At 41.4% G+C, this 25,184-nt stretch overlaps 58 non-coding genes across 58 annotated transcripts; all 58 read left to right on the top strand.

Moving 5' to 3' along the window:
• Positions 1–151: 151 nt before the first annotated feature.
• On the top strand, positions 152–268 carry LOC137504914 (U5 spliceosomal RNA). The gene has a single exon (XR_011019540.1). It is a non-coding gene; the product is annotated as a U5 spliceosomal RNA (small nuclear RNA).
• Positions 269–583: 315 nt separating this feature from the next.
• Positions 584–700, top strand: LOC137505350 (U5 spliceosomal RNA). Its single transcript, XR_011019968.1, has one exon. It is a non-coding gene; the product is annotated as a U5 spliceosomal RNA (small nuclear RNA).
• Positions 701–1,015: 315 nt separating this feature from the next.
• Positions 1,016–1,132, top strand: LOC137504913 (U5 spliceosomal RNA). The gene has a single exon (XR_011019539.1). It is a non-coding gene; the product is annotated as a U5 spliceosomal RNA (small nuclear RNA).
• Positions 1,133–1,447: 315 nt separating this feature from the next.
• LOC137504912 (U5 spliceosomal RNA) lies at positions 1,448–1,564 on the top strand. Its single transcript, XR_011019538.1, has one exon. It is a non-coding gene; the product is annotated as a U5 spliceosomal RNA (small nuclear RNA).
• A 314-nt stretch (positions 1,565–1,878) lies between these two features.
• LOC137505400 (U5 spliceosomal RNA) lies at positions 1,879–1,995 on the top strand. The gene has a single exon (XR_011020017.1). It is a non-coding gene; the product is annotated as a U5 spliceosomal RNA (small nuclear RNA).
• A 316-nt stretch (positions 1,996–2,311) lies between these two features.
• Positions 2,312–2,428, top strand: LOC137504910 (U5 spliceosomal RNA). The gene has a single exon (XR_011019536.1). It is a non-coding gene; the product is annotated as a U5 spliceosomal RNA (small nuclear RNA).
• A 315-nt stretch (positions 2,429–2,743) lies between these two features.
• On the top strand, positions 2,744–2,860 carry LOC137504909 (U5 spliceosomal RNA). The gene has a single exon (XR_011019535.1). It is a non-coding gene; the product is annotated as a U5 spliceosomal RNA (small nuclear RNA).
• A 314-nt stretch (positions 2,861–3,174) lies between these two features.
• Positions 3,175–3,290, top strand: LOC137505406 (U5 spliceosomal RNA). The gene has a single exon (XR_011020023.1). It is a non-coding gene; the product is annotated as a U5 spliceosomal RNA (small nuclear RNA).
• Positions 3,291–3,607: 317 nt separating this feature from the next.
• On the top strand, positions 3,608–3,723 carry LOC137505388 (U5 spliceosomal RNA). The gene has a single exon (XR_011020005.1). It is a non-coding gene; the product is annotated as a U5 spliceosomal RNA (small nuclear RNA).
• Positions 3,724–4,039: 316 nt separating this feature from the next.
• Positions 4,040–4,156, top strand: LOC137504908 (U5 spliceosomal RNA). Its single transcript, XR_011019534.1, has one exon. It is a non-coding gene; the product is annotated as a U5 spliceosomal RNA (small nuclear RNA).
• Positions 4,157–4,471: 315 nt separating this feature from the next.
• LOC137505340 (U5 spliceosomal RNA) lies at positions 4,472–4,588 on the top strand. Its single transcript, XR_011019959.1, has one exon. It is a non-coding gene; the product is annotated as a U5 spliceosomal RNA (small nuclear RNA).
• A 315-nt stretch (positions 4,589–4,903) lies between these two features.
• Positions 4,904–5,020, top strand: LOC137505394 (U5 spliceosomal RNA). The gene has a single exon (XR_011020011.1). It is a non-coding gene; the product is annotated as a U5 spliceosomal RNA (small nuclear RNA).
• A 314-nt stretch (positions 5,021–5,334) lies between these two features.
• On the top strand, positions 5,335–5,451 carry LOC137504907 (U5 spliceosomal RNA). Its single transcript, XR_011019533.1, has one exon. It is a non-coding gene; the product is annotated as a U5 spliceosomal RNA (small nuclear RNA).
• A 314-nt stretch (positions 5,452–5,765) lies between these two features.
• LOC137505395 (U5 spliceosomal RNA) lies at positions 5,766–5,882 on the top strand. The gene has a single exon (XR_011020012.1). It is a non-coding gene; the product is annotated as a U5 spliceosomal RNA (small nuclear RNA).
• Positions 5,883–6,197: 315 nt separating this feature from the next.
• LOC137504906 (U5 spliceosomal RNA) lies at positions 6,198–6,314 on the top strand. The gene has a single exon (XR_011019532.1). It is a non-coding gene; the product is annotated as a U5 spliceosomal RNA (small nuclear RNA).
• Positions 6,315–6,629: 315 nt separating this feature from the next.
• LOC137505424 (U5 spliceosomal RNA) lies at positions 6,630–6,746 on the top strand. Its single transcript, XR_011020039.1, has one exon. It is a non-coding gene; the product is annotated as a U5 spliceosomal RNA (small nuclear RNA).
• A 315-nt stretch (positions 6,747–7,061) lies between these two features.
• LOC137504905 (U5 spliceosomal RNA) lies at positions 7,062–7,178 on the top strand. The gene has a single exon (XR_011019531.1). It is a non-coding gene; the product is annotated as a U5 spliceosomal RNA (small nuclear RNA).
• Positions 7,179–7,493: 315 nt separating this feature from the next.
• Positions 7,494–7,610, top strand: LOC137504904 (U5 spliceosomal RNA). Its single transcript, XR_011019530.1, has one exon. It is a non-coding gene; the product is annotated as a U5 spliceosomal RNA (small nuclear RNA).
• Positions 7,611–7,927: 317 nt separating this feature from the next.
• Positions 7,928–8,044, top strand: LOC137504903 (U5 spliceosomal RNA). The gene has a single exon (XR_011019529.1). It is a non-coding gene; the product is annotated as a U5 spliceosomal RNA (small nuclear RNA).
• A 315-nt stretch (positions 8,045–8,359) lies between these two features.
• On the top strand, positions 8,360–8,474 carry LOC137505427 (U5 spliceosomal RNA). Its single transcript, XR_011020042.1, has one exon. It is a non-coding gene; the product is annotated as a U5 spliceosomal RNA (small nuclear RNA).
• A 315-nt stretch (positions 8,475–8,789) lies between these two features.
• LOC137504901 (U5 spliceosomal RNA) lies at positions 8,790–8,906 on the top strand. Its single transcript, XR_011019528.1, has one exon. It is a non-coding gene; the product is annotated as a U5 spliceosomal RNA (small nuclear RNA).
• A 316-nt stretch (positions 8,907–9,222) lies between these two features.
• Positions 9,223–9,339, top strand: LOC137504900 (U5 spliceosomal RNA). The gene has a single exon (XR_011019527.1). It is a non-coding gene; the product is annotated as a U5 spliceosomal RNA (small nuclear RNA).
• A 315-nt stretch (positions 9,340–9,654) lies between these two features.
• On the top strand, positions 9,655–9,769 carry LOC137505419 (U5 spliceosomal RNA). The gene has a single exon (XR_011020034.1). It is a non-coding gene; the product is annotated as a U5 spliceosomal RNA (small nuclear RNA).
• Positions 9,770–10,084: 315 nt separating this feature from the next.
• LOC137505256 (U5 spliceosomal RNA) lies at positions 10,085–10,201 on the top strand. The gene has a single exon (XR_011019877.1). It is a non-coding gene; the product is annotated as a U5 spliceosomal RNA (small nuclear RNA).
• A 315-nt stretch (positions 10,202–10,516) lies between these two features.
• On the top strand, positions 10,517–10,631 carry LOC137505418 (U5 spliceosomal RNA). The gene has a single exon (XR_011020033.1). It is a non-coding gene; the product is annotated as a U5 spliceosomal RNA (small nuclear RNA).
• Positions 10,632–10,946: 315 nt separating this feature from the next.
• Positions 10,947–11,061, top strand: LOC137505417 (U5 spliceosomal RNA). Its single transcript, XR_011020032.1, has one exon. It is a non-coding gene; the product is annotated as a U5 spliceosomal RNA (small nuclear RNA).
• A 315-nt stretch (positions 11,062–11,376) lies between these two features.
• Positions 11,377–11,493, top strand: LOC137504898 (U5 spliceosomal RNA). Its single transcript, XR_011019525.1, has one exon. It is a non-coding gene; the product is annotated as a U5 spliceosomal RNA (small nuclear RNA).
• A 315-nt stretch (positions 11,494–11,808) lies between these two features.
• On the top strand, positions 11,809–11,925 carry LOC137505371 (U5 spliceosomal RNA). Its single transcript, XR_011019989.1, has one exon. It is a non-coding gene; the product is annotated as a U5 spliceosomal RNA (small nuclear RNA).
• Positions 11,926–12,242: 317 nt separating this feature from the next.
• Positions 12,243–12,359, top strand: LOC137504897 (U5 spliceosomal RNA). Its single transcript, XR_011019524.1, has one exon. It is a non-coding gene; the product is annotated as a U5 spliceosomal RNA (small nuclear RNA).
• A 315-nt stretch (positions 12,360–12,674) lies between these two features.
• LOC137504896 (U5 spliceosomal RNA) lies at positions 12,675–12,791 on the top strand. Its single transcript, XR_011019523.1, has one exon. It is a non-coding gene; the product is annotated as a U5 spliceosomal RNA (small nuclear RNA).
• A 315-nt stretch (positions 12,792–13,106) lies between these two features.
• Positions 13,107–13,223, top strand: LOC137504895 (U5 spliceosomal RNA). Its single transcript, XR_011019521.1, has one exon. It is a non-coding gene; the product is annotated as a U5 spliceosomal RNA (small nuclear RNA).
• Positions 13,224–13,539: 316 nt separating this feature from the next.
• LOC137504894 (U5 spliceosomal RNA) lies at positions 13,540–13,656 on the top strand. Its single transcript, XR_011019520.1, has one exon. It is a non-coding gene; the product is annotated as a U5 spliceosomal RNA (small nuclear RNA).
• A 315-nt stretch (positions 13,657–13,971) lies between these two features.
• LOC137504893 (U5 spliceosomal RNA) lies at positions 13,972–14,088 on the top strand. The gene has a single exon (XR_011019519.1). It is a non-coding gene; the product is annotated as a U5 spliceosomal RNA (small nuclear RNA).
• A 315-nt stretch (positions 14,089–14,403) lies between these two features.
• On the top strand, positions 14,404–14,518 carry LOC137505416 (U5 spliceosomal RNA). Its single transcript, XR_011020031.1, has one exon. It is a non-coding gene; the product is annotated as a U5 spliceosomal RNA (small nuclear RNA).
• Positions 14,519–14,833: 315 nt separating this feature from the next.
• On the top strand, positions 14,834–14,950 carry LOC137504892 (U5 spliceosomal RNA). The gene has a single exon (XR_011019518.1). It is a non-coding gene; the product is annotated as a U5 spliceosomal RNA (small nuclear RNA).
• A 315-nt stretch (positions 14,951–15,265) lies between these two features.
• On the top strand, positions 15,266–15,380 carry LOC137505414 (U5 spliceosomal RNA). Its single transcript, XR_011020030.1, has one exon. It is a non-coding gene; the product is annotated as a U5 spliceosomal RNA (small nuclear RNA).
• Positions 15,381–15,695: 315 nt separating this feature from the next.
• On the top strand, positions 15,696–15,812 carry LOC137504891 (U5 spliceosomal RNA). Its single transcript, XR_011019517.1, has one exon. It is a non-coding gene; the product is annotated as a U5 spliceosomal RNA (small nuclear RNA).
• A 315-nt stretch (positions 15,813–16,127) lies between these two features.
• LOC137504890 (U5 spliceosomal RNA) lies at positions 16,128–16,244 on the top strand. Its single transcript, XR_011019515.1, has one exon. It is a non-coding gene; the product is annotated as a U5 spliceosomal RNA (small nuclear RNA).
• A 315-nt stretch (positions 16,245–16,559) lies between these two features.
• LOC137504889 (U5 spliceosomal RNA) lies at positions 16,560–16,676 on the top strand. The gene has a single exon (XR_011019514.1). It is a non-coding gene; the product is annotated as a U5 spliceosomal RNA (small nuclear RNA).
• A 315-nt stretch (positions 16,677–16,991) lies between these two features.
• LOC137504887 (U5 spliceosomal RNA) lies at positions 16,992–17,108 on the top strand. Its single transcript, XR_011019512.1, has one exon. It is a non-coding gene; the product is annotated as a U5 spliceosomal RNA (small nuclear RNA).
• A 315-nt stretch (positions 17,109–17,423) lies between these two features.
• Positions 17,424–17,540, top strand: LOC137504885 (U5 spliceosomal RNA). Its single transcript, XR_011019511.1, has one exon. It is a non-coding gene; the product is annotated as a U5 spliceosomal RNA (small nuclear RNA).
• Positions 17,541–17,855: 315 nt separating this feature from the next.
• On the top strand, positions 17,856–17,972 carry LOC137504884 (U5 spliceosomal RNA). Its single transcript, XR_011019510.1, has one exon. It is a non-coding gene; the product is annotated as a U5 spliceosomal RNA (small nuclear RNA).
• Positions 17,973–18,287: 315 nt separating this feature from the next.
• On the top strand, positions 18,288–18,404 carry LOC137504883 (U5 spliceosomal RNA). The gene has a single exon (XR_011019509.1). It is a non-coding gene; the product is annotated as a U5 spliceosomal RNA (small nuclear RNA).
• Positions 18,405–18,719: 315 nt separating this feature from the next.
• On the top strand, positions 18,720–18,836 carry LOC137504882 (U5 spliceosomal RNA). Its single transcript, XR_011019508.1, has one exon. It is a non-coding gene; the product is annotated as a U5 spliceosomal RNA (small nuclear RNA).
• Positions 18,837–19,152: 316 nt separating this feature from the next.
• LOC137505383 (U5 spliceosomal RNA) lies at positions 19,153–19,269 on the top strand. Its single transcript, XR_011020000.1, has one exon. It is a non-coding gene; the product is annotated as a U5 spliceosomal RNA (small nuclear RNA).
• Positions 19,270–19,584: 315 nt separating this feature from the next.
• LOC137505423 (U5 spliceosomal RNA) lies at positions 19,585–19,701 on the top strand. The gene has a single exon (XR_011020038.1). It is a non-coding gene; the product is annotated as a U5 spliceosomal RNA (small nuclear RNA).
• A 315-nt stretch (positions 19,702–20,016) lies between these two features.
• Positions 20,017–20,133, top strand: LOC137505938 (U5 spliceosomal RNA). Its single transcript, XR_011020455.1, has one exon. It is a non-coding gene; the product is annotated as a U5 spliceosomal RNA (small nuclear RNA).
• Positions 20,134–20,448: 315 nt separating this feature from the next.
• LOC137505359 (U5 spliceosomal RNA) lies at positions 20,449–20,565 on the top strand. The gene has a single exon (XR_011019977.1). It is a non-coding gene; the product is annotated as a U5 spliceosomal RNA (small nuclear RNA).
• Positions 20,566–20,881: 316 nt separating this feature from the next.
• LOC137505937 (U5 spliceosomal RNA) lies at positions 20,882–20,998 on the top strand. Its single transcript, XR_011020454.1, has one exon. It is a non-coding gene; the product is annotated as a U5 spliceosomal RNA (small nuclear RNA).
• Positions 20,999–21,313: 315 nt separating this feature from the next.
• LOC137505936 (U5 spliceosomal RNA) lies at positions 21,314–21,430 on the top strand. The gene has a single exon (XR_011020453.1). It is a non-coding gene; the product is annotated as a U5 spliceosomal RNA (small nuclear RNA).
• Positions 21,431–21,745: 315 nt separating this feature from the next.
• LOC137505348 (U5 spliceosomal RNA) lies at positions 21,746–21,862 on the top strand. The gene has a single exon (XR_011019966.1). It is a non-coding gene; the product is annotated as a U5 spliceosomal RNA (small nuclear RNA).
• A 315-nt stretch (positions 21,863–22,177) lies between these two features.
• LOC137505935 (U5 spliceosomal RNA) lies at positions 22,178–22,294 on the top strand. Its single transcript, XR_011020452.1, has one exon. It is a non-coding gene; the product is annotated as a U5 spliceosomal RNA (small nuclear RNA).
• A 315-nt stretch (positions 22,295–22,609) lies between these two features.
• LOC137505934 (U5 spliceosomal RNA) lies at positions 22,610–22,726 on the top strand. The gene has a single exon (XR_011020451.1). It is a non-coding gene; the product is annotated as a U5 spliceosomal RNA (small nuclear RNA).
• A 315-nt stretch (positions 22,727–23,041) lies between these two features.
• Positions 23,042–23,158, top strand: LOC137505347 (U5 spliceosomal RNA). The gene has a single exon (XR_011019965.1). It is a non-coding gene; the product is annotated as a U5 spliceosomal RNA (small nuclear RNA).
• Positions 23,159–23,473: 315 nt separating this feature from the next.
• LOC137505260 (U5 spliceosomal RNA) lies at positions 23,474–23,590 on the top strand. The gene has a single exon (XR_011019881.1). It is a non-coding gene; the product is annotated as a U5 spliceosomal RNA (small nuclear RNA).
• A 317-nt stretch (positions 23,591–23,907) lies between these two features.
• Positions 23,908–24,024, top strand: LOC137505932 (U5 spliceosomal RNA). Its single transcript, XR_011020449.1, has one exon. It is a non-coding gene; the product is annotated as a U5 spliceosomal RNA (small nuclear RNA).
• A 315-nt stretch (positions 24,025–24,339) lies between these two features.
• Positions 24,340–24,454, top strand: LOC137505413 (U5 spliceosomal RNA). Its single transcript, XR_011020029.1, has one exon. It is a non-coding gene; the product is annotated as a U5 spliceosomal RNA (small nuclear RNA).
• A 315-nt stretch (positions 24,455–24,769) lies between these two features.
• On the top strand, positions 24,770–24,886 carry LOC137505356 (U5 spliceosomal RNA). The gene has a single exon (XR_011019974.1). It is a non-coding gene; the product is annotated as a U5 spliceosomal RNA (small nuclear RNA).
• Positions 24,887–25,184: the final 298 nt, after the last annotated feature.

Genomic DNA, 25,184 nt, shown 5'->3' with positions numbered 1-25,184 from the left:
TTACTGAGTTTATGCTTTAGCCTACAGCCCTAACCTAGAATCTTCTGCCAACCTTTTTTTTTTAGATATCACTGGCTAATCAATCTCAGATCACCCACAGTTGTTTCGACTGACCCTGGAGCCACCCGAGAGAATAGCCTTACATTGGGTTATGCTCTGTTTTCTCTTCAGAACGTACAAATCTTTCGCCTTTTACTAAAGATTTCCGTGGAGAGAAAGAAAACTGAGTTGTATTTCCAATTTTTGATTGCCCCAGCCTTCTGGGGTTTCTTTGCAAGTATAATAATAGCAGCAAAAATGTATCACGTTGAGCGTGGAACATGGTTTGGCGGGTGCTCATTTGAATATATGCAAAGGAGCCTGCCGCCAGTGTGGTAAGTTTGACTCTTGTGACAGAGTCAGCTGTTCATAAATGTGTTTATAATCTGCAATTTACTGAGTTTATGCTTTAGCCTACAGCCCTAACCTAGAATCTTCTGCCAACCTTCTTTTTTTAGATATCACTGGCTAATCAATCTCAGATCACCCACAGTTGTTTCGACTGACCCTGGAGCCACCCGAGAGAATAGCCTTACATTGGGTTATGCTCTGTTTTCTCTTCAGAACGTACAAATCTTTCGCCTTTTACTAAAGATTTCTGTGGAGAGAAAGAAAACTGAGTTGTATTTCCAATTTTTGATTGCCCCAGCCTTCTGGGGTTTCTTTGCAAGTATAATAATAGCAGCAAAAATGTATCACGTTGAGCGTGGAACCTGGTTTGGCGGGTGCTCATTTGAATATATGCAAAGGAGCCTGCCGCCAGTGTGGTAAGTTTGACTCTTGTGACAGAGTCAGCTGTTCATAAATGTGTTTATAATCTGCAATTTACTGAGTTTATGCTTTAGCCTACAGCCCTAACCTAGAATCTTCTGCCAACCTTTTTTTTTTAGATATCACTGGCTAATCAATCTCAGATCACCCACAGTTGTTTCGACTGACCCTGGAGCCACCCGAGAGAATAGCCTTACATTGGGTTATGCTCTGTTTTCTCTTCAGAACGTACAAATCTTTCGCCTTTTACTAAAGATTTCCGTGGAGAGAAAGAAAACTGAGTTGTATTTCCAATTTTTGATTGCCCCAGCCTTCTGGGGTTTCTTTGCAAGTATAATAATAGCAGCAAAAATGTATCACGTTGAGCGTGGAACCTGGTTTGGCGGGTGCTCATTTGAATATATGCAAAGGAGCCTGCCGCCAGTGTGGTAAGTTTGACTCTTGTGACAGAGTCAGCTGTTCATAAATGTGTTTATAATCTGCAATTTACTGAGTTTATGCTTTAGCCTACAGCCCTAACCTAGAATCTTCTGCCAACCTTTTTTTTTTAGATATCACTGGCTAATCAATCTCAGATCACCCACAGTTGTTTCGACTGACCCTGGAGCCACCCGAGAGAATAGCCTTACATTGGGTTATGCTCTGTTTTCTCTTCAGAACGTACAAATCTTTCGCCTTTTACTAAAGATTTCCGTGGAGAGAAAGAAAACTGAGTTGTATTTCCAATTTTTGATTGCCCCAGCCTTCTGGGGTTTCTTTGCAAGTATAATAATAGCAGCAAAAATGTATCACGTTGAGCGTGGAACCTGGTTTGGCGGGTGCTCATTTGAATATATGCAAAGGAGCCTGCCGCCAGTGTGGTAAGTTTGACTCTTGTGACAGAGTCAGCTGTTCATAAATGTGTTTATAATCTGCAATTTACTGAGTTTATGCTTTAGCCTACAGCCCTAACCTAGAATCTTCTGCCAACCTTTTTTTTTAGATATCACTGGCTAATCAATCTCAGATCACCCACAGTTGTTTCGACTGACCCTGGAGCCACCCGAGAGAATAGCCTTACATTGGGTTATGCTCTGTTTTCTCTTCAGAACATACAAATCTTTCGCCTTTTACTAAAGATTTCCGTGGAGAGAAAGAAAACTGAGTTGTATTTCCAATTTTTGATTGCCCCAGCCTTCTAGGGTTTCTTTGCAAGTATAATAATAGCAGCAAAAATGTATCACGTTGAGCGTGGAACCTGGTTTGGCGGGTGCTCATTTGAATATATGCAAAGGAGCCTGCCGCCAGTGTGGTAAGTTTGACTCTTGTGACAGAGTCAGCTGTTCATAAATGTGTTTATAATCTGCAATTTACTGAGTTTATGCTTTATCCTACAGCCCTAACCTAGAATCTTCTGCCAACCTTTTTTTTTTTAGATATCACTGGCTAATCAATCTCAGATCACCCACAGTTGTTTCGACTGACCCTGGAGCCACCCGAGAGAATAGCCTTACATTGGGTTATGCTCTGTTTTCTCTTCAGAACGTACAAATCTTTCGCCTTTTACTAAAGATTTCCGTGGAGAGAAAGAAAACTGAGTTGTATTTCCAATTTTTGATTGCCCCAGCCTTCTGGGGTTTCTTTGCAAGTATAATAATAGCAGCAAAAATGGATCACGTTGAGCGTGGAACCTGGTTTGGCGGGTGCTCATTTGAATATATGCAAAGGAGCCTGCCGCCAGTGTGGTAAGTTTGACTCTTGTGACAGAGTCAGCTGTTCATAAATGTGTTTATAATCTGCAATTTACTGAGTTTATGCTTTAGCCTACAGCCCTAACCTGGAATCTTCTGCCAACCTTTTTTTTTTAGATATCACTGGCTAATCAATCTCAGATCACCCACAGTTGTTTCGACTGACCCTGGAGTCACCCGAGAGAATAGCCTTACATTGGGTTATGCTCTGTTTTCTCTTCAGAACGTACAAATCTTTCGCCTTTTACTAAAGATTTCCGTGGAGAGAAAGAAAACTGAGTTGTATTTCCAATTTTTGATTGCCCCAGCCTTCTGGGGTTTCTTTGCAAGTATAATAATAGCAGCAAAAATGTATCACGTTGAGCGTGGAACCTGGTTTGGCGGGTGCTCATTTGAATATATGCAAAGGAGCCTGCCGCCAGTGTGGTAAGTTTGACTCTTGTGACAGAGTCAGCTGTTCATAAATGTGTTTATAATCTGCAATTTACTGAGTTTATGCTTTAGCCTACAGCCCTAACCTAGAATCTTCTGCCAACCTTTTTTTTTAGATATCACTGGCTAATCAATCTCAGATCACCCACAGTTGTTTCGACTGACCCTGGAGCCACCCGAGAGAATAGCCTTACATTGGGTTATGCTCTGTTTTCTCTTCAGAACATACAAATCTTTCGCCTTTTACTAAAGATTTCCGTGGAGAGAAAAAAACTGAGTTGTATTTCCAATTTTTGATTGCCCCAGCCTTCTGGGGTTTCTGTGCAAGTATAATAATAGCAGCAAAAATGTATCACGTTGAGCGTGGAACCTGGTTTGGCGGGTGCTCATTTGAATATATGCAAAGGAGCCTGCCGCCAGTGTGGTAAGTTTGACTCTTGTGACAGAGTCAGCTGTTCATAAATGTGTTTATAATCTGCAATTTACTGAGTTTATGCTTTAGCCTACAGCCCTAACCTAGAATCTTCTGCCAACCTTTTTTTTTTTTAGATATCACTGGCTAATCAATCTCAGATCACCCACAGTTGTTTCGACTGACCCTGGAGCCACCCGAGAGAATAGCCTTACATTGGGTTATGCTCTGTTTTCTCTTCAGAACGTACAAATCTTTCGCCTTTTACTAAAGATTTCCGTGGAGAGAAAGAAAACTTAGTTGTATTTCCATTTTTTGATTGCCCCAGCCTTCTGGGGTTTCTTTGCAAGTATAATAATAGCAGCAAAAATGTATAACGTTGAGCGTGGAACCTGGTTTGGCGGGTGCTCATTTGAATATATGCAAAGGAGCCTGCCGCCAGTGTGGTAAGTTTGACTCTTGTGACAGAGTCAGCTGTTCATAAATGTGTTTATAATCTGCAATTTACTGAGTTTATGCTTTAGCCTACAGCCCTAACCTAGAATCTTCTGCCAACCTTTTTTTTTTAGATATCACTGGCTAATCAATCTCAGATCACCCACAGTTGTTTCGACTGACCCTGGAGCCACCCGAGAGAATAGCCTTACATTGGGTTATGCTCTGTTTTCTCTTCAGAACGTACAAATCTTTCGCCTTTTACTAAAGATTTCCGTGGAGAGAAAGAAAACTGAGTTGTATTTCCAATTTTTGATTGCCCCAGCCTTCTGGGGTTTCTTTGCAAGTATAATAACAGCAGCAAAAATGTATCACGTTGAGCGTGGAACCTGGTTTGGCGGGTGCTCATTTGAACATATGCAAAGGAGCCTGCCGCCAGTGTGGTAAGTTTGACTCTTGTGACAGAGTCAGCTGTTCATAAATGTGTTTATAATCTGCAATTTACTGAGTTTATGCTTTAGCCTACAGCCCTAACCTAGAATCTTCTGCCAACCTTTTTTTTTTAGATATCACTGGCTAATCAATCTCAGATCACCCACAGTTGTTTCGACTGACCCTGGAGCCACCCGAGAGAATAGCCTTACATTGGGTTATGCTCTGTTTTCTCTTCAGAACGTACAAATCTTTCGCCTTTTACTAAAGATTTCCGTGGAGAGAAAGAAAACTGAGTTGTATTTCCAACTTTTGATTGCCCCAGCCTTCTGGGGTTTCTTTGCAAGTATAATAATAGCAGCAAAAATGTATCACGTTGAGCGTGGAACCTGGTTTGGCGGGTGCTCATTTGAATATATGCAAAGGAGCCTGCCGCCAGTGTGGTAAGTTTGACTCTTGTGACAGAGTCAGCTGTTCATAAATGTGTTTATAATCTGCAATTTACTGAGTTTATGCTTTAGCCTACAGCCCTAACCTAGAATCTTCTGCCAACCTTTTTTTTTTAGATATCACTGGCTAATCAATCTCAGATCACCCACAGTTGTTTCGACTGCTCCTGGAGCCACCCGAGAGAATAGCCTTACATTGGGTTATGCTCGGTTTTCTCTTCAGAACGTACAAATCTTTTGCCTTTTACTAAAAATTTCCGTGGAGAGAAAGAAAACTGAGTTGTATTTCCAATTTTTGATTGCCCCAGCCTTCTGGGGTTTCTTTGCAAGTATAATAATAGCAGCAAAAATGTATCACGTTGAGCGTGGAACCTGGTTTGGCGGGTGCTCATTTGAATATATGCAAAGGAGCCTGCCGCCAGTGTGGTAAGTTTGACTCTTGTGACAGAGTCAGCTGTTCATAAATGTGTTTATAATCTGCAATTTACTGAGTTTATGCTTTAGCCTACAGCCCTAACCTAGAATCTTCTGCCAACCTTTTTTTTTAGATATCACTGGCTAATCAATCTCAGATCACCCACAGTTGTTTCGACTGCCCCTGGAGCCACCCGAGAGAATAGCCTTACATTGGGTTATGCTCTGTTTTCTCTTCAGAACGTACAAATCTTTCGCCTTTTACTAAAGATTTCCGTGGAGAGAAAGAAAACTGAGTTGTATTTCCAATTTTTGATTGCCCCAGCCTTCTGGGGTTTCTTTGCAAGTATAATAATAGCAGCAAAAATGTATCACGTTGAGCGTGGAACCTGGTTTGGCGGGTGCTCATTTGAATATATGCAAAGGAGCCTGCCGCCAGTGTGGTAAGTTTGACTCTTGTGACAGAGTCAGCTGTTCATAAATGTATTTATAATCTGCAATTTACTGAGTTTATGCTTTAGCCTACAGCCCTAACCTAGAATCTTCTGCCAACCTTTTTTTTTAGATATCACTGGCTAATCAATCTCAGATCACCCACAGTTGTTTCGACTGCTCCTGGAGCCACCCGAGAGAATAGCCTTACATTGGGTTATGCTCTGTTTTCTCTTCAGAACGTACAAATCTTTCGCCTTTTACTAAAGAATTCCGTGGAGAGAAAGAAAACTGAGTTGTATTTCCAATTTTTGATTGCCCCAGCCTTCTGGGGTTTCTTTGCAAGTATAATAATAGCAGCAAAAATGTATCACGTTGAGCGTGGAACCTGGTTTGGCGGGTGCTCATTTGAATATATGCAAAGGAGCCTGCCGCCAGTGTGGTAAGTTTGACTCTTGTGACAGAGTCAGCTGTTCATAAATGTGTTTATAATCTGCAATTTACTGAGTTTATGCTTTAGCCTACAGCCCTAACCTAGGATCTTCTGCCAACCTTTTTTTTTTAGATATCACTGGCTAATCAATCTCAGATCACCCACAGTTGTTTCGACTGACCCTGGAGCCACCCGAGAGAATAGCCTTACATTGGGTTATGCTCTGTTTTCTCTTCAGAACGTACAAATCTTTCGCCTTTTACTAAAGATTTCCGTGGAGAGAAAGAAAACTGAGTTGTATTTCCAATTTTTGATTGCCCCAGCCTTCTGGGGTTTCTTTGCAAGTATAATAATAGCAGCAAATATGTATCACGTTGAGCGTGGAACCTGGTTTGGCGGGTGCTCATTTGAATATATGCAAAGGAGCCTGCCGCCAGTGTGGTAAGTTTGACTCTTGTGACAGAGTCAGCTGTTCATAAATGTGTTTATAATCTGCAATTTACTGAGTTTATGCTTTAGCCTACAGCCCTAACCTAGAATCTTCTGCCAACCTTTTTTTTTTAGATATCACTGGCTAATCAATCTCAGATCACCCACAGTTGTTTCGACTGACCCTGGAGCCACCCGAGAGAATAGCCTTACATTGGGTTATGCTCTGTTTTCTCTTCAGAATGTACAAATCTTTCGCCTTTTACTGAAGATTTCCGTGGAGAGAAAGAAAACTGAGTTGTATTTCCAATTTTTGATTGCCCCAGCCTTCTGGGGTTTCTTTGCAAGTATAATAATAGCAGCAAAAATGTATCACGTTGAGCGTGGAACCTGGTTTGGCGGGTGCTCATTTGAATATATGCAAAGGAGCCTGCCGCCAGTGTGGTAAGTTTGACTCTTGTGACAGAGTCAGCTGTTCATAAATGTGTTTATAATCTGCAATTTACTGAGTTTATGCTTTAGCCTACAGCCCTAACCTAGAATCTTCTGCCAACCTTTTTTTTTTAGATATCACTGGCTAATCAATCTCAGATCACCCACAGTTGTTTCGACTGACCCTGGAGCCACCCGAGAGAATAGCCTTACATTGGGTTATGCTCTGTTTTCTCTTCAGAACGTACAAATCTTTCGCCTTTTACTAAAGATTTCCGTGGAGAGAAAGAAAACTGAGTTGTATTTCCAATTTTTGATTGCCCCAGCCTTCTGGGGTTTCTTTGCAAGTATAATAATAGCAGCAAAAATGTATCACGTTGAGCGTGGAACCTGGTTTGGCGGGTGCTCATTTGAATATATGCAAAGGAGCCTGCCGCCAGTGTGGTAAGTTTGACTCTTGTGACAGAGTCAGCTGTTCATAAATGTGTTTATAATCTGCAATTTACTGAGTTTATGCTTTAGCCTACAGCCCTAACCTAGAATCTTCTGCCAACCTTTTTTTTTTAGATATCACTGGCTAATCAATCTCAGATCACCCACAGTTGTTTCGACTGACCCTGGAGCCACCCGAGAGAATAGCCTTACATTGGGTTATGCTCTGTTTTCTCTTCAGAACGTACAAATCTTTCGCCTTTTACTAAAGATTTCCGTGGAGAGAAAGAAAACTGAGTTGTATTTCCAATTTTTGATTGCCCCAGCCTTCTGGGGTTTCTTTGCAAGTATAATAATAGCAGCAAAAATGTATCACGTTGAGCGTGGAACCTGGTTTGGCGGGTGCTCATTTGAATATATGCAAAGGAGCCTGCCGCCAGTGTGGTAAGTTTGACTCTTGTGACAGAGTCAGCTGTTCATAAATGTGTTTATAATCTGCAATTTACTGAGTTTATGCTTTAGCCTACAGCCCTAACCTAGAATCTTCTGCCAACCTTTTTTTTTTTTAGATATCACTGGCTAATCAATCTCAGATCACCCACAGTTGTTTCGACTGACCCTGGAGCCACCCGAGAGAATAGCCTTACATTGGGTTATGCTCTGTTTTCTCTTCAGAACGTACAAATCTTTCGCCTTTTACTAAAGATTTCCGTGGAGAGAAAGAAAACTGAGTTGTATTTCCAATTTTTGATTGCCCCAGCCTTCTGGGGTTTCTTTGCAAGTATAATGATAGCAGCAAATATGTATCACGTTGAGCGTGGAACCTGGTTTGGCGGGTGCTCATTTGAATATATGCAAAGGAGCCTGCCGCCAGTGTGGTAAGTTTGACTCTTGTGACAGAGTCAGCTGTTCATAAATGTGTTTATAATCTGCAATTTACTGAGTTTATGCTTTAGCCTACAGCCCTAACCTAGAATCTTCTGCCATCCTTTTTTTTTTAGATATCACTGGCTAATCAATCTCAGATCACCCACAGTTGTTTCGACTGACCCTGGAGCCACCCGAGAGAATAGCCTTACATTGGGTTATGCTCTGTTTTCTCTTCAGAGCGTACAAATCTTTCGCCTTTTACTAAAGATTTCCGTGGAGAGAAAGAAAACAGTTGTATTTCCAATTTTTGATTGCCCCAGCCTTCTGGGGTTTCTTTGCAAGTATAATAATAGCAGCAAAAATGTATCACGTTGAGCGTGGAACCTGGTTTGGCGGGTGCTCATTTGAATATATGCAAAGGAGCCTGCCGCCAGTGTGGTAAGTTTGACTCTTGTGACAGAGTCAGCTGTTCATAAATGTGTTTATAATCTGCAATTTACTGAGTTTATGCTTTAGCCTACAGCCCTAACCTAGAATCTTCTGCCAACCTTTTTTTTTTAGATATCACTGGCTAATCAATCTCAGATCACCCACAGTTGTTTCGACTGACCCTGGAGCCACCCGAGAGAATAGCCTTACATTGGGTTATGCTCTGTTTTCTCTTCAGAACGTACAAATCTTTCGCCTTTTACTAAAGATTTCCGTGGAGAGAAAGAAAACTGAGTTGTATTTCCAATTTTTGATTGCCCCAGCCTTCTGGGGTTTCTTTGCAAGTATAATAATAGCAGCAAAAATGTATCACGTTGAGCGTGGAACCTGGTTTGGCGGGTGCTCATTTGAATATATGCAAAGGAGCCTGCCGCCAGTGTGGTAAGTTTGACTCTTGTGACAGAGTCAGCTGTTCATAAATGTGTTTATAATCTGCAATTTACTGAGTTTATGCTTTAGCCTACAGCCCTAACCTAGAATCTTCTGCCAACCTTTTTTTTTTTAGATATCACTGGCTAATCAATCTCAGATCACCCACAGTTGTTTCGACTGACCCTGGAGCCACCCGAGAGAATAGCCTTACATTGGGTTATGCTCTGTTTTCTCTTCAGAACGTACAAATCTTTCGCCTTTTACTAAAGATTTCCGTGGAGAGAAAGAAAACTGAGTTGTATTTCCAATTTTTGATTGCCCCAGCCTTCTGGGGTTTCTTTGCAAGTATAATAATAGCAGCAAAAATGTATCACGTTGAGCGTGGAACCTGGTTTGGCGGGTGCTCATTTGAATATATGCAAAGGAGCCTGCCGCCAGTGTGGTAAGTTTGACTCTTGTGACAGAGTCAGCTGTTCATAAATGTGTTTATAATCTGCAATTTACTGAGTTTATGCTTTAGCCTACAGCCCTAACCTAGAATCTTCTGCCAACCTTTTTTTTTTAGATATCACTGGCTAATCAATCTCAGATCACCCACAGTTGTTTCGACTGACCCTGGAGCCACCCGAGAGAATAGCCTTACATTGGGTTATGCTCTGTTTTCTCTTCAGAACGTACAAATCTTTCGCCTTTTACTAAAGATTTCCGTGGAGAGAAAGAAAACAGTTGTATTTCCAATTTTTGATTGCCCCAGCCTTCTGGGGTTTCTTTGCAAGTATAATAATAGCAGCAAAAATGTATCACGTTGAGCGTGGAACCTGGTTTGGCGGGTGCTCATTTGAATATATGCAAAGGAGCCTGCCGCCAGTGTGGTAAGTTTGACTCTTGTGACAGAGTCAGCTGTTCATAAATGTGTTTATAATCTGCAATTTACTGAGTTTATGCTTTAGCCTACAGCCCTAACCTAGAATCTTCTGCCAACCTTTTTTTTTTAGATATCACTGGCTAATCAATCTCAGATCACCCACAGTTGTTTCGACTGACCCTGGAGCCACCCGAGAGAATAGCCTTACGTTGGGTTATGCTCTGTTTTCTCTTCAGAACGTACAAATCTTTTGCCTTTTACTAAAGATTTCCGTGGAGAGAAAGAAAACTGAGTTGTATTTCCAATTTTTGATTGCCCCAGCCTTCTGGGGTTTCTTTGCAAGTATAATAATAGCAGCAAATATGTATCACGTTGAGCGTGGAACCTGGTTTGGCGGGTGCTCATTTGAATATATGCAAAGGAGCCTGCCGCCAGTGTGGTAAGTTTGACTCTTGTGACAGAGTCAGCTGTTCATAAATGTGTTTATAATCTGCAATTTACTGAGTTTATGCTTTAGCCTACAGCCCTAACCTAGAATCTTCTGCCAACCTTCTTTTTTTAGATATCACTGGCTAATCAATCTCAGATCACCCACAGTTGTTTCGACTGACCCTGGAGCCACCCGAGAGAATAGCCTTACATTGGGTTATGCTCTGTTTTCTCTTCAGAACGTACAAATCTTTCGCCTTTTACTAAAGATTTCCGTGGAGAGAAAGAAAACAGTTGTATTTCCAATTTTTGATTGCCCCAGCCTTCTGGGGTTTCTTTGCAAGTATAATAATAGCAGCAAATATGTATCACGTTGAGCGTGGAACCTGGTTTGGCGGGTGCTCATTTGAATATATGCAAAGGAGCCTGCCGCCAGTGTGGTAAGTTTGACTCTTGTGACAGAGTCAGCTGTTCATAAATGTGTTTATAATCTGCAATTTACTGAGTTTATGCTTTAGCCTACAGCCCTAACCTAGAATCTTCTGCCAACCTTTTTTTTTTAGATATCACTGGCTAATCAATCTCAGATCACCCACAGTTGTTTCGACTGACCCTGGAGCCACCCGAGAGAATAGCCTTACATTGGGTTATGCTCTGTTTTCTCTTCAGAACGTACAAATCTTTCGCCTTTTACTAAAGATTTCCGTGGAGAGAAAGAAAACAGTTGTATTTCCAATTTTTGATTGCCCCAGCCTTCTGGGGTTTCTTTGCAAGTATAATAATAGCAGCAAAAATGTATCACGTTGAGCGTGGAACCTGGTTTGGCGGGTGCTCATTTGAATATATGCAAAGGAGCCTGCCGCCAGTGTGGTAAGTTTGACTCTTGTGACAGAGTCAGCTGTTCATAAATGTGTTTATAATCTGCAATTTACTGAGTTTATGCTTTAGCCTACAGCCCTAACCTAGAATCTTCTGCCAACCTTTTTTTTTTAGATATCACTGGCTAATCAATCTCAGATCACCCACAGTTGATTCGACTGACCCTGGAGCCACCCGAGAGAATAGCCTTACATTGGGTTATGCTCTGTTTTCTCTTCAGAACGTACAAATCTTTCGCCTTTTACTAAAGATTTCCGTGGAGAGAAAGAAAACTGAGTTGTATTTCCAATTTTTGATTGCCCCAGCCTTCTGGGGTTTCTTTGCAAGTATAATAATAGCAGCAAAAATGTATCACGTTGAGCGTGGAACCTGGTTTGGCGGGTGCTCATTTGAATATATGCAAAGGAGCCTGCCGCCAGTGTGGTAAGTTTGACTCTTGTGACAGAGTCAGCTGTTCATAAATGTGTTTATAATCTGCAATTTACTGAGTTTATGCTTTAGCCTACAGCCCTAACCTAGAATCTTCTGCCAACCTTTTTTTTTTAGATATCACTGGCTAATCAATCTCAGATCACCCACAGTTGTTTCGACTGACCCTGGAGCCACCCGAGAGAATAGCCTTACATTGGGTTATGCTCTGTTTTCTCTTCAGAACGTACAAATCTTTCGCCTTTTACTGAAGATTTCCGTGGAGAGAAAGAAAACTGAGTTGTATTTCCAATTTTTGATTGCCCCAGCCTTCTGGGGTTTCTTTGCAAGTATAATAATAGCAGCAAAAATGTATCACGTTGAGCGTGGAACCTGGTTTGGCGGGTGCTCATTTGAATATATGCAAAGGAGCCTGCCGCCAGTGTGGTAAGTTTGACTCTTGTGACAGAGTCAGCTGTTCATAAATGTGTTTATAATCTGCAATTTACTGAGTTTATGCTTTAGCCTACAGCCCTAACCTAGAATCTTCTGCCAACCTTTTTTTTTTTTAGATATCACTGGCTAATCAATCTCAGATCACCCACAGTTGTTTCGACTGACCCTGGAGCCACCCGAGAGAATAGCCTTACATTGGGTTATGCTCTGTTTTCTCTTCAGAACGTACAAATCTTTCGCCTTTTACTAAAGATTTCCGTGGAGAGAAAGAAAACTGAGTTGTATTTCCAATTTTTGATTGCCCCAGCCTTCTGGGGTTTCTTTGCAAGTATAATAATAGCAGCAAATATGTATCACGTTGAGCGTGGAACCTGGTTTGGCGGGTGCTCATTTGAATATATGCAAAGGAGCCTGCCGCCAGTGTGGTAAGTTTGACTCTTGTGACAGAGTCAGCTGTTCATAAATGTGTTTATAATCTGCAATTTACTGAGTTTATGCTTTAGCCTACAGCCCTAACCTAGAATCTTCTGCCAACCTTTTTTTTTTAGATATCACTGGCTAATTAATCTCAGATCACCCACAGTTGTTTCGACTGACCCTGGAGCCACCCGAGAGAATAGCCTTACATTGGGTTATGCTCTGTTTTCTCTTCAGAACGTACAAATCTTTCGCCTTTTACTAAAGATTTCCGTGGAGAGAAAGAAAACTGAGTTGTATTTCCAATTTTTGATTGCCCCAGCCTTCTGGGGTTTCTTTGCAAGTATAATAATAGCAGCAAAAATGTATCACGTTGAGCGTGGAACCTGGTTTGGCGGGTGCTCATTTGAATATATGCAAAGGAGCCTGCCGCCAGTGTGGTAAGTTTGACTCTTGAGACAGAGTCAGCTGTTCATAAATGTGTTTATAATCTGCAATTTACTGAGTTTATGCTTTAGCCTACAGCCCTAACCAAGAATCTTCTGCCAACCTTTTTTTTTTAGATATCACTGGCTAATCAATCTCAGATCACCCACAGTTGTTTCGACTGACCCTGGAGCCACCCGAGAGAATAGCCTTACATTGGGTTATGCTCTGTTTTCTCTTCAGAACGTACAAATCTTTCGCCTTTTACTAAAGATTTCCGTGGAGAGAAAGAAAACTGAGTTGTATTTCCAATTTTTGATTGCCCCAGCCTTCTGGGGTTTCTTTGCAAGTATAATAATAGCAGCAAAAATGTATCACGTTGAGCGTGGAACCTGGTTTGGCGGGTGCTCATTTGAATATATGCAAAGGAGCCTGCCGCCAGTGTGGTAAGTTTGACTCTTGTGACAGAGTCAGCTGTTCATAAATGTGTTTATAATCTGCAATTTACTGAGTTTATGCTTTAGCCTACAGCCCTAACCTAGAATCTTCTGCCAACCTTTTTTTTTTTAGATATCACTGGCTAATCAATCTCAGATCACCCACAGTTGTTTCGACTGACCCTGGAGCCACCCGAGAGAATAGCCTTACATTGGGTTATGCTCTGTTTTCTCTTCAGAACGTACAAATCTTTCGCCTTTTACTAAAGATTTCCGTGGAGAGAAAGAAAACTGAGTTGTATTTCCAATTTTTGATTGCCCCAGCCTTCTGGGGTTTCTTTGCAAGTATAATAATAGCAGCAAAAATGTATCACGTTGAGCGTGGAACCTGGTTTGGCGGGTGCTCATTTGAATATATGCAAAGGAGCCTGCCGCCAGTGTGGTAAGTTTGACTCTTGTGACAGAGTCAGCTGTTCATAAATGTGTTTATAATCTGCAATTTACTGAGTTTATGCTTTAGCCTACAGCCCTAACCTAGAATCTTCTGCCAACCTTTTTTTTTTAGATATCACTGGCTAATCAATCTCAGATCACCCACAGTTGTTTCGACTGACCCTGGAGCCACCCGAGAGAATAGCCTTACATTGGGTTATGCTCTGTTTTCTCTTCAGAACGTACAAATCTTTCGCCTTTTACTAAAGATTTCCGTGGAGAGAAAGAAAACTGAGTTGTATTTCCAATTTTTGATTGCCCCAGCCTTCTGGGGTTTCTTTGCAAGTATAATAATAGCAGCAAAAATGTATCACGTTGAGCGTGGAACCTGGTTTGGCGGGTGCTCATTTGAATATATGCAAAGGAGCCTGCCGCCAGTGTGGTAAGTTTGACTCTTGTGACAGAGTCAGCTGTTCATAAATGTGTTTATAATCTGCAATTTACTGAGTTTATGCTTTAGCCTACAGCCCTAACCTAGAATCTTCTGCCAACCTTTTTTTTTTAGATATCACTGGCTAATCAATCTCAGATCACCCACAGTTGTTTCGACTGACCCTGGAGCCACCCGAGAGAATAGCCTTACATTGGGTTATGCTCTGTTTTCTCTTCAGAACGTACAAATCTTTCGCCTTTTACTAAAGATTTCCGTGGAGAGAAAGAAAACAGTTGTATTTCCAATTTTTGATTGCCCCAGCCTTCTGGGGTTTCTTTGCAAGTATAATAATAGCAGCAAAAATGTATCACGTTGAGCGTGGAACCTGGTTTGGCGGGTGCTCATTTGAATATATGCAAAGGAGCCTGCCGCCAGTGTGGTAAGTTTGACTCTTGTGACAGAGTCAGCTGTTCATAAATGTGTTTATAATCTGCAATTTACTGAGTTTATGCTTTAGCCTACAGCCCTAACCTAGAATCTTCTGCCAACCTTTTTTTTTTAGATATCACTGGCTAATCAATCTCAGATCACCCACAGTTGTTTCGACTGACCCTGGAGCCACCCGAGAGAATAGCCTTACATTGGGTTATGCTCTGTTTTCTCTTCAGAACGTACAAATCTTTCGCCTTTTACTAAAGATTTCCGTGGAGAGAAAGAAAACTGAGTTGTATTTCCAATTTTTGATTGCCCCAGCCTTCTGGGGTTTCTTTGCAAGTATAATAATAGCAGCAAAAATGTATCACGTTGAGCGTGGAACCTGGTTTGGCGGGTGCTCATTTGAATATATGCAAAGGAGCCTGCCGCCAGTGTGGTAAGTTTGACTCTTGTGACAGAGTCAGCTGTTCATAAATGTGTTTATAATCTGCAATTTACTGAGTTTATGCTTTAGCCTACAGCCCTAACCTAGAATCTTCTGCCAACCTTTTTTTTTTAGATATCACTGGCTAATCAATCTCAGATCACCCACAGTTGTTTCGACTGACCCTGGAGCCACCCGAGAGAATAGCCTTACATTGGGTTATGCTCTGTTTTCTCTTCAGAACGTACAAATCTTTCGCCTTTTACTAAAGATTTCCGTGGAGAGAAAGAAAACAGTTGTATTTCCAATTTTTGATTGCCCCAGCCTTCTGGGGTTTCTTTGCAAGTATAATAATAGCAGCAAAAATGTATCACGTTGAGCGTGGAACCTGGTTTGGCGGGTGCTCATTTGAATATATGCAAAGGAGCCTGCCGCCAGTGTGGTAAGTTTGACTCTTGTGACAGAGTCAGCTGTTCATAAATGTGTTTATAATCTGCAATTTACTGAGTTTATGCTTTAGCCTACAGCCCTAACCTAGAATCTTCTGCCAACCTTTTTTTTTTAGATATCACTGGCTAATCAATCTCAGATCACCCACAGTTGTTTCGACTGACCCTGGAGCCACCCGAGAGAATAGCCTTACATTGGGTTATGCTCTGTTTTCTCTTCAGAACGTACAAATCTTTCGCCTTTTACTAAAGATTTCCGTGGAGAGAAAGAAAACTGAGTTGTATTTCCAATTTTTGATTGCCCCAGCCTTCTGGGGTTTCTTTGCAAGTATAATAATAGCAGCAAATATGTATCACGTTGAGCGTGGAACCTGGTTTGGCGGGTGCTCATTTGAATATATGCAAAGGAGCCTGCCGCCAGTGTGGTAAGTTTGACTCTTGTGACAGAGTCAGCTGTTCATAAATGTGTTTATAATCTGCAATTTACTGAGTTTATGCTTTAGCCTACAGCCCTAACCTAGAATCTTCTGCCAACCTTTTTTTTTTAGATATCACTGGCTAATCAATCTCAGATCACCCACAGTTGTTTCGACTGACCCTGGAGCCACCCGAGAGAATAGCCTTACATTGGGTTATGCTCTGTTTTCTCTTCAGAACGTACAAATCTTTCGCCTTTTACTAAAGATTTCCGTGGAGAGAAAGAAAACTGAGTTGTATTTCCAATTTTTGATTGCCCCAGCCTTCTGGGGTTTCTTTGCAAGTATAATAATAGCAGCAAAAATGTATCACGTTGAGCGTGGAACCTGGTTTGGCGGGTGCTCATTTGAATATATGCAAAGGAGCCTGCCGCCAGTGTGGTAAGTTTGACTCTTGTGACAGAGTCAGCTGTTCATAAATGTGTTTATAATCTGCAATTTACTGAGTTTATGCTTTAGCCTACAGCCCTATCCTAGAATCTTCTGCCAACCTTTTTTTTTTAGATATCACTGGCTAATCAATCTCAGATCACCCACAGTTGTTTCGACTGACCCTGGAGCCACCCGAGAGAATAGCCTTACATTGGGTTATGCTCTGTTTTCTCTTCAGAACGTACAAATCTTTCGCCTTTTACTAAAGATTTCCGTGGAGAGAAAGAAAACTGAGTTGTATTTCCAATTTTTGATTGCCCCAGCCTTCTGGGGTTTCTTTGCAAGTATAATAATAGCAGCAAAAATGTATCACGTTGAGCGTGGAACCTGGTTTGGCGGGTGCTCATTTGAATATATGCAAAGGAGCCTGCCGCCAGTGTGGTAAGTTTGACTCTTGTGACAGAGTCAGCTGTTCATAAATGTGTTTATAATCTGCAATTTACTGAGTTTATGCTTTAGCCTACAGCCCTAACCTAGAATCTTCTGCCAACCTTTTTTTTTTAGATATCACTGGCTAATCAATCTCAGATCACCCACAGTTGTTTCGACTGACCCTGGAGCCACCCGAGAGAATAGCCTTACATTGGGTTATGCTCTGTTTTCTCTTCAGAACGTACAAATCTTTCGCCTTTTACTAAAGATTTCCGTGGAGAGAAAGAAAACTGAGTTGTATTTCCAATTTTTGATTGCCCCAGCCTTCTGGGGTTTCTTTGCAAGTATAATAATAGCAGCAAAAATGTATCACGTTGAGCGTGGAACCTGGTTTGGCGGGTGCTCATTTGAATATATGCAAAGGAGCCTGCCGCCAGTGTGGTAAGTTTGACTCTTGAGACAGAGTCAGCTGTTCATAAATGTGTTTATAATCTGCAATTTACTGAGTTTATGCTTTAGCCTACAGCCCTAACCAAGAATCTTCTGCCAACCTTTTTTTTTTAGATATCACTGGCTAATCAATCTCAGATCACCCACAGTTGTTTCGACTGACCCTGGAGCCACCCGAGAGAATAGCCTTACATTGGGTTATGCTCTGTTTTCTCTTCAGAACGTACAAATCTTTCGCCTTTTACTAAAGATTTCCGTGGAGAGAAAGAAAACTGAGTTGTATTTCCAATTTTTGATTGCCCCAGCCTTCTGGGGTTTCTTTGCAAGTATAATAATAGCAGCAAAAATGTATCACGTTGAGCGTGGAACCTGGTTTGGCGGGTGCTCATTTGAATATATGCAAAGGAGCCTGCCGCCAGTGTGGTAAGTTTGACTCTTGTGACAGAGTCAGCTGTTCATAAATGTGTTTATAATCTGCAATTTACTGAGTTTATGCTTTAGCCTACAGCCCTAACCTAGAATCTTCTGCCAACCTTTTTTTTTTAGATATCACTGGCTAATCAATCTCAGATCACCCACAGTTGTTTCGACTGACCCTGGAGCCACCCGAGAGAATAGCCTTACATTGGGTTATGCTCTGTTTTCTCTTCAGAACGTACAAATCTTTCGCCTTTTACTAAAGATTTCCGTGGAGAGAAAGAAAACTGAGTTGTATTTCCAATTTTTGATTGCCCCAGCCTTCTGGGGTTTCTTTGCAAGTATAATAATAGCAGCAAAAATGTATCACGTTGAGCGTGGAACCTGCTTTGGTGGGTGCTCATCTGAATATATGCAAAGGAGCCTGCCGCCAGTGTGGTAAGTTTGACTCTTGTGACAGAGTCAGCTGTTCATAAATGTGTTTATAATCTGCAATTTACTGAGTTTATGCTTTAGCCTACAGCCCTAACCTAGAATCTTCTGCCAACCTTTTTTTTTTAGATATCACTGGCTAATCAATCTCAGATCACCCACAGTTGTTTCGACTGACCCTGGAGCCACCCGAGAGAATAGCCTTACATTGGGTTATGCTCTGTTTTCTCTTCAGAACGTACAAATCTTTCGCCTTTTACTAAAGATTTCCGTGGAGAGAAAGAAAACTGAGTTGTATTTCCAATTTTTGATTGCCCCAGCCTTCTGGGGTTTCTTTGCAAGTATAATAATAGCAGCAAAAATGTATCACGTTGAGCGTGGAACCTGGTTTGGCGGGTGCTCATTTGAATATATGCAAAGGAGCCTGCCGCCAGTGTGGTAAGTTTGACTCTTGTGACAGAGTCAGCTGTTCATAAATGTGTTTATAATCTGCAATTTACTGAGTTTATGCTTTAGCCTACAGCCCTAACCTAGAATCTTCTGCCAACCTTTTTTTTTTAGATATCACTGGCTAATCAATCTCAGATCACCCACAGTTGTTTCGACTGACCCTGGAGCCACCCGAGAGAATAGCCTTACATTGGGTTATGCTCTGTTTTCTCTTCAGAACGTACAAATCTTTCGCCTTTTACTAAAGATTTCCGTGGAGAGAAAGAAAACTGAGTTGTATTTCCAATTTTTGATTGCCCCAGCCTTCTGGGGTTTCTTTGCAAGTATAATAATAGCAGCAAAAATGTATCACGTTGAGCGTGGAACCTGGTTTGGCGGGTGCTCATTTGAATATATGCAAAGGAGCCTGCCGCCAGTGTGGTAAGTTTGACTCTTGTGACAGAGTCAGCTGTTCATAAATGTGTTTATAATCTGCAATTTACTGAGTTTATGCTTTAGCCTACAGCCCTAACCTAGAATCTTCTGCCAACCTTTTTTTTTTTAGATATCACTAGCTAATCAATCTCAGATCACCCACAGTTGTTTCGACTGACCCTGGAGCCACCCGAGAGAATAGCCTTACATTGGGTTATGCTCTGTTTTCTCTTCAGAACGTACAAATCTTTCGCCTTTTACTAAAGATTTCCGTGGAGAAAAAGAAAACTGAGTTGTATTTCCAATTTTTGATTGCCCCAGCCTTCTGGGGTTTCTTTGCAAGTATAATAATAGCAGCAAAAATGTATCACGTTGAGCGTGGAACCTGGTTTGGCGGGTGCTCATTTGAATATATGCAAAGGAGCCTGCCGCCAGTGTGGTAAGTTTGACTCTTGTGACAGAGTCAGCTGTTCATAAATGTGTTTATAATCTGCAATTTACTGAGTTTATGCTTTAGCCTACAGCCCTAACCTAGAATCTTCTGCCAACCTTTTTTTTTTAGATATCACTGGCTAATCAATCTCAGATCACCCACAGTTGTTTCGACTGACCCTGGAGCCACCCGAGAGAATAGCCTTACATTGGGTTATGCTCTGTTTTCTCTTCAGAACGTACAAGTCTTTCGCTTTTTACTAAAGATTTCCGTGGAGAGAAAGAAAACTGAGTTGTATTTCCAATTTTTGATTGCCCCAGCCTTCTGGGGTTTCTTTGCAAGTATAATAATAGCAGCAAAAATGTATCACGTTGAGCGTGGAACCTGGTTTGGCGGGTGCTCATTTGAATATATGCAAAGGAGCCTGCCGCCAGTGTGGTAAGTTTGACTCTTGTGACAGAGTCAGCTGTTCATAAATGTGTTTATAATCTGCAATTTACTGAGTTTATGCTTTAGCCTACAGCCCTAACCTAGAATCTTCTGCCACCCTTTTTTTTTTAGATATCACTGGCTAATCAATCTCAGATCACCCACAGTTGTTTCGACTGACCCTGGAGCCACCCGAGAGAATAGCCTTACATTGGGTTATGCTCTGTTTTCTCTTCAGAACGTACAAATCTTTCGCCTTTTACTAAAGATTTCCGTGGAGAGAAAGAAAACTGAGTTGTATTTCCAATTTTTGATTGCCCCAGCCTTCTGGGGTTTCTTTGCAAGTATAATAATAGCAGCAAAAATGTATCACGTTGAGCGTGGAACCTGGTTTGGCGGGTGCTCATTTGAATATATGCAAAGGAGCCTGCCGCCAGTGTGGTAAGTTTGACTCTTGTGACAGAGTCAGCTGTTCATAAATGTGTTTTTAATCTGCAATTTACTGAGTTTATGCTTTAGCCTACAGCCCTAACCTAGAATCTTCTGCCAACCTTTTTTTTTTAGATATCACTAGCTAATCAATCTCAGATCACCCACAGTTGTTTCGACTGACCCTGGAGTCACCCGAGAGAATAGCCTTACATTGGGTTATGCTCTGTTTTCTCTTCAGAACGTACAGATCTTTCGCCTTTTACTAAAGATTTCCGTGGAGAGAAAGAAAACTGAGTTGTATTTCCAATTTTTGATTGTCCCAGCCTTCTGGGGTTTCTTTGCAAGTATAATAATAGCAGCAAAAATGTATCACGTTGAGCGTGGAACCTGGTTTGGCGGGTGCTCATTTGAACATATGCAAAGGAGCCTGCCGCCAGTGTGGTAAGTTTGACTCTTGTGACAGAGTCAGCTGTTCATAAATGTGTTTATAATCTGCAATTTACTGAGTTTATGCTTTAGCCTACAGCCCTAACCTAGAATCTTCTGCCAACCTTTTTTTTTTTAGATATCACTGGCTAATCAATCTCAGATCACCCACAGTTGTTTCGACTGACCCTGGAGCCACCCGAGAGAATAGCCTTACATTGGGTTATGCTCTGTTTTCTCTTCAGAACGTACAAATCTTTCGCCTTTTACTAAAGATTTCCGTGGAGAGAAAGAAAACTGAGTTGTATTTCCAATTTTTGATTGCCCCAGCCTTCTGGGGTTTCTTTGCAAGTATAATAATAGCAGCAAAAATGTATCACGTTGAGCGTGGAACCTGGTTTGGCGGGTGCTCATTTGAATATATGCAAAGGAGCCTGCCGCCAGTGTGGTAAGTTTGACTCTTGTGACAGAGTCAGCTGTTCATAAATGTGTTTATAATCTGCAATTTACTGAGTTTATGCTTTAGCCTACAGCCCTAACCTAGAATCTTCTGCCAACCTTTTTTTTTTAGATATCACTGGCTAATCAATCTCAGATCACCCACAGTTGTTTCGACTGACCCTGGAGCCACCCGAGAGAATAGCCTTACATTGGGTTATGCTCTGTTTTCTCTTCAGAACGTACAAATCTTTCGCCTTTTACTAAAGATTTCCGTGGAGAGAAAGAAAACTGAGTTGTATTTCCAATTTTTGATTGCCCCAGCCTTCTGGGGTTTCTTTGCAAGTATAATAATAGCAGCAAAAATGTATCACGTTGAGCGTGGAACCTGGTTTGGCGGGTGCTCATTTGAATATATGCAAAGGAGCCTGCCGCCAGTGTGGTAAGTTTGACTCTTGTGACAGAGTCAGCTGTTCATAAATGTGTTTATAATCTGCAATTTACTGAGTTTATGCTTTAGCCTACAGCCCTATCCTAGAATCTTCTGCCAACCTTTTTTTTTTAGATATCACTGGCTAATCAATCTCAGATCACCCACAGTTGTTTCGACTGACCCTGGAGCCACCCGAGAGAATAGCCTTACATTGGGTTATGCTCTGTTTTCTCTTCAGAACGTACAAATCTTTCGCCTTTTACTAAAGATTTCTGTGGAGAGAAAGAAAACTGAGTTGTATTTCCAATTTTTGATTGCCCCAGCCTTCTGGGGTTTCTTTGCAAGTATAATAATAGCAGCAAAAATGTATCACGTTGAGCGTGGAACCTGGTTTGGCGGGTGCTCATTTGAATATATGCAAAGGAGCCTGCCGCCAGTGTGGTAAGTTTGACTCTTGTGACAGAGTCAGCTGTTCATAAATGTGTTTATAATCTGCAATTTACTGAGTTTATGCTTTAGCCTACAGCCCTAACCTAGAATCTTCTGCCAACCTTTTTTTTTTAGATATCACTGGCTAATCAATCTCAGATCACCCACAGTTGTTTCGACTGACCCTGGAGCCACCCGAGAGAATAGCCTTACATTGGGTTATGCTCTGTTTTCTCTTCAGAACGTACAAATCTTTCGCCTTTTACTAAAGATTTCCGTGGAGAGAAAGAAAACTGAGTTGTATTTCCAATTTTTGATTGCCCCAGCCTTCTGGGGTTTCTTTGCAAGTATAATAATAGCAGCAAAAATGTATCACGTTGAGCGTGGAACCTGGTTTGGCGGGTGCTCATTTGAATATATGCAAAGGAGCCTGCCGCCAGTGTGGTAAGTTTGACTCTTGTGACAGAGTCAGCTGTTCATAAATGTGTTTATAATCTGCAATTTACTGAGTTTATGCTTTAGCCTACAGCCCTAACCTAGAATCTTCTGCCAACCTTTTTTTTTTAGATATCACTGGCTAATCAATCTCAGATCACCCACAGTTGTTTCGACTGACCCTGGAGCCACCCGAGAGAATAGCCTTACATTGGGTTATGCTCTGTTTTCTCTTCAGAACGTACAAATCTTTCGCCTTTTACTAAAGATTTCCGTGGAGAGAAAGAAAACTGAGTTGTATTTCCAATTTTTGATTGCCCCAGCCTTCTGGGGTTTCTTTGCAAGTATAATAATAGCAGCAAAAATGTATCACGTTGAGCGTGGAACCTGGTTTGGCGGGTGCTCATTTGAATATATGCAAAGGAGCCTGCCGCCAGTGTGGTAAGTTTGACTCTTGTGACAGAGTCAGCTGTTCATAAATGTGTTTATAATCTGCAATTTACTGAGTTTATGCTTTAGCCTACAGCCCTAACCTAGAATCTTCTGCCAACCTTTTTTTTTTAGATATCACTGGCTAATCAATCTCAGATCACCCACAGTTGTTTCGACTGACCCTGGAGCCACCCGAGAGAATAGCCTTACATTGGGTTATGCTCTGTTTTCTCTTCAGAACGTACAAATCTTTCGCCTTTTACTAAAGATTTCTGTGGAGAGAAAGAAAACTGAGTTGTATTTCCAATTTTTGATTGCCCCAGCCTTCTGGGGTTTCTTTACAAGTATAATAATAGCAGCAAAAATGTATCTCGTTGAGCGTGGAACCTGGTTTGGCGGGTGCTCATTTGAATATATGCAAAGGAGCCTGCCGCCAGTGTGGTAAGTTTGACTCTTGTGACAGAGTCAGCTGTTCATAAATGTGTTTATAATCTGCAATTTACTGAGTTTATGCTTTAGCCTACAGCCCTAACCTAGAATCTTCTGCCAACCTTTTTTTTTTAGATATCACTGGCTAATCAATCTCAGATCACCCACAGTTGTTTCGACTGACCCTGGAGCCACCCGAGAGAATAGCCTTACATTGGGTTATGCTCTGTTTTCTCTTCACAACGTACAAATCTTTCGCCTTTTACTAAAGATTTCCGTGGAGAGAAAGAAAACTGAGTTGTATTTCCAATTTTTGATTGCCCCAGCCTTCTGGGGTTTCTTTGCAAGTATAATAATAGCAGCAAAAATGTATCACGTTGAGCGTGGAACCTGGTTTGGCGGGTGCTCATTTGAATATATGCAAAGGAGCCTGCCGCCAGTGTGGTAAGTTTGACTCTTGTGACAGAGTCAGCTGTTCATAAATGTGTTTATAATCTGCAATTTACTGAGTTTATGCTTTAGCCTACAGCCCTAACCTAGAATCTTCTGCCAACCTTTTTTTTTTTTAGATATCACTGGCTAATCAATCTCAGATCACCCACAGTTGTTTCGACTGACCCTGGAGCCACCCGAGAGAATAGCCTTACATTGGGTTATGCTCTGTTTTCTCTTCAGAACGTACAAATCTTTCGCCTTTTACTAAAGATTTCCGTGGAGAGAAAGAAAACTGAGTTGTATTTCCAATTTTTGATTGCCCCAGCCTTCTGGGGTTTCTTTGCAAGTATAATAATAGCAGCAAATATGTATCACATTGAGCGTGGAACCTGGTTTGGCGGGTGCTCATTTGAATATATGCAAAGGAGCCTGCCGCCAGTGTGGTAAGTTTGACTCTTGTGACAGAGTCAGCTGTTCATAAATGTGTTTATAATCTGCAATTTACTGAGTTTATGCTTTAGCCTACAGCCCTAACCTAGAATCTTCTGCCAACCTTTTTTTTTTAGATATCACTGGCTAATCAATCTCAGATCACCCACAGTTGTTTCGACTGACCCTGGAGCCACCCGAGAGAATAGCCTTACATTGGGTTATGCTCTGTTTTCTCTTCAGAACGTACAAATCTTTCGCCTTTTACTAAAGATTTCCGTGGAGAGAAAGAAAACAGTTGTATTTCCAATTTTTGATTGCCCCAGCCTTCTGGGGTTTCTTTGCAAGTATAATAATAGCAGCAAAAATGTATCACGTTGAGCGTGGAACCTGGTTTGGCGGGTGCTCATTTGAATATATGCAAAGGAGCCTGCCGCCAGTGTGGTAAGTTTGACTCTTGTGACAGAGTCAGCTGTTCATAAATGTGTTTATAATCTGCAATTTACTGAGTTTATGCTTTAGCCTACAGCCCTAACCTAGAATCTTCTGCCAACCTTTTTTTTTTAGATATCACTGGCTAATCAATCTCAGATCACCCACAGTTGTTTCGACTGCTCCTGGAGCCACCCGAGAGAATAGCCTTACATTGGGTTATGCTCGGTTTGCTCTTCAGAACGTACAAATCTTTTGCCTTTTACTAAAGATTTCCGTGGAGAGAAAGAAAACTGAGTTGTATTTCCAATTTTTGATTGCCCCAGCCTTCTGGGGTTTCTTTGCAAGTATAATAATAGCAGCAAAAATGTATCACGTTGAGTGAGCGTGGAACCTGGTTTGGCGGGTGCTCATTTGAATATATGCAAAGGAGCCTGCCGCCAGTGTGGTAAGTTTGACTCTTGTGACAGAGTCAGCTGTTCATAAATGTGTTTATAATCTGCAATTTACTGAGTTTATGCTTTAGCCTACAGCCCTAACCTAGAATCTTCTGCCAACCTTTTTTTTTTTAGATATCACTGGCTAATCAATCTCAGATCACCCACAGTTGTTTCGACTGACCCTGGAGCCACCCGA

The sequence above is a fragment of the Hyperolius riggenbachi genome, chromosome 4, assembly GCF_040937935.1.
Source record: "Hyperolius riggenbachi isolate aHypRig1 chromosome 4, aHypRig1.pri, whole genome shotgun sequence".
In the NCBI taxonomy this organism is placed as follows: domain Eukaryota; kingdom Metazoa; phylum Chordata; class Amphibia; order Anura; family Hyperoliidae; genus Hyperolius; species Hyperolius riggenbachi.
This window is presented reverse-complemented; position numbering and strand designations above follow the sequence as displayed.